The following is a 2247-nucleotide window of genomic DNA, read 5'->3' as shown; positions in this document are numbered from 1 at the left end:
GACTTTAATGAAGGATTAAGGCTGCTGCTCGTCCTCAGACTTTCCCACTTAGGACAGCCCCCCTCACTTCCTGATTCTGCATCTCAAGTACCTTCACGAAGATTCATTAGTGTCATTATTCTGAACTGGCAAAGACATTGACATATCACTTTCATTCTCACTTTTCCTATGAAACTTTTTCATAGAAGAGGTGAGTATAGAGATTTCTTTTCTTTTTTTTTTCATTTTAACAGTTTTAAATGAAAGTTGTATACAAGATTACTTCATTCCTGCATCTTCTCAATTGTTTCTTCCTTATATTTGCCCTTTTCCTTTCCTACTTGGCGAGATTTGACTTTACGTTCGAGGATCTTTTTGCGGTCTCTGTCCAGTTTTAGTCTGGTGATAACCACCTTGCTGGGTTGAATGCCCACATGGACAGTTGTGCCATTAGCCTTCTCCCGCTGCACTCGTTCAGTGTAGATGACATACTTCTTCCTGTAAACCTGGACTACTTTGCCAATTTGCTGCCCTTTGTAGTGCCCTTGTACAACCTGAACTTCATCATCCTTCCGGATGGGCATGGATCGGACATTGTACTTCTGTCTCAGCTCTTTAGAAAGAGGGGAAGACATAATCTTCCTGCGAATGTGGGAAGGCTCATCGAAATGCCTTTTCTGGTTCTTGCTTCGGTCAGAAGTCACAAAGGGATTGAACTTCATTTTGGCCGCTAGCGCTTCAGCGATGGCCACAAAAGGGCGAGATTTATTTTCTTGCTGATGTGAATTGTCTCCCAAATACACAGAGATTAAAATGTGAGAGTGGTTATTGTTCATTACAGTTTTATTTATTTTATTTTTTTAATTAAAAAAACTATTGTAGTGAAGCATATAACATAAAATTTTCCATTTTATCCATTTTTAAGTGTACAAATCAGTGGCATTAATTGCATTCGCACTGTTATGCAACCAATCATCACTATTTCCAAAATTTTTTCATCACCCCTAGCAAAAACTCTGCCCATTAGGCAATAACTTCCCATTCCTCCCTCTTCCCGTCTTTAGTAATCTCTGTTCTACTTTCTGTGTCAATTAATTTGCCTATTCTAGACATTTCATATAAGTGGAATCATACAATATTTGCCCTGTTATGTCTGGCTTATTTCACTTTGAACAATGTTTTTAAGTTTTATCCATGTAGCAATATGTACAAGAACCTTTTTATACCTGAATAATATTCCATTGTATATATATCCTGCATTTTGTTTATCCATTCATCTGCTGATGGACACTTGGGTTGTTTTCATCTTTTGACTACTGTGAACAATGTTGCAGTAAGCATTGACATACAAATACCTGAGTCCTGTTTTAAATTCTTTGACATATATACCTACAAATGCAATTGTTGAGTCAGGTGGTAATTCTACATTCAGGTTTTGAGAACTGTTTTCCACCATTTTATATTCCCACCAGCAATGTACCAGGATACCAATTTCTCTACATTCTCACTAACACTGTAGTCTCCTTTGTTTTTTATAACTATTCTACTGGTTGTGAAGTGATAGCTCATTGTGGTTTTGATTTATATTTTTTCTGATGATTAATGATTTGGAGCATCTTTTTAAAAATTATGGTAAAAAACACATAACATGAGATATCCCCTCTTAACAAATTTTTAAGTGTACAGCATTAATGTTGTACATAAGCATAAGCACAATGGTGTACAGCAGAGCTCTAGAACTTTTTCATCCTGTGTGACTGATACTCTGTATCCATTGAACAGCAGCTTATTTCCTCCTTATAGTTTTAAATAACATTTTTTTCCATTACGGGGAGTCATGTATCATTATAGATATTTTAGTTAAAAATTGAAGAGGTTCTGTTTGGGATTGCTAGCCAGATTCTCTGTTTTGTTTTTTCTTCCCATTTTTCAGGTATTGTTCTTTGTAATGCCAAACAACAGCAAAACGCTTTCATTTTTCTTTAATCGAATGATCTATCTTGAGAATAAATTGGTTTTTCAAGGGCCTCTTCAAACATTAAGACTCAGTGGTCATATTCAAGTTTATTAAATATAAAGAAAATTCTCACATAGAACACAAATCTAGACTCTGAAACCTCTAAACCTCTGACCCTTGGAAGATGTCAGTGGACCAGGTTCAGGTGATAATCTAGAACCATGGCTGATATTTTCACCAGCCATTTGCCTCTTCGATATTAGCCAGAGACCTGGTCTACACCATACCCATCAATCTCCTTTCTTGCCTCG

General features: G+C 36.4%; 1 pseudogene; it reads right to left on the bottom strand.

Annotated features, from left to right (window-relative positions):
* Positions 1-214: 214 nt before the first annotated feature.
* On the bottom strand, positions 215-710 carry LOC114884389 (annotated as a pseudogene).
* Positions 711-2247: the final 1537 nt, after the last annotated feature.

Source organism: Monodon monoceros, unplaced genomic scaffold, assembly GCF_005190385.1.
Source record: "Monodon monoceros isolate NGI ecotype Baffin Bay Population unplaced genomic scaffold, NGI_Narwhal_1 Super_Scaffold_5, whole genome shotgun sequence".
NCBI lineage: Eukaryota > Metazoa > Chordata > Mammalia > Artiodactyla > Monodontidae > Monodon > Monodon monoceros.
Note: the sequence above shows the minus strand (reverse complement) of the source record. Positions and strands in the feature narration are given on the sequence as shown.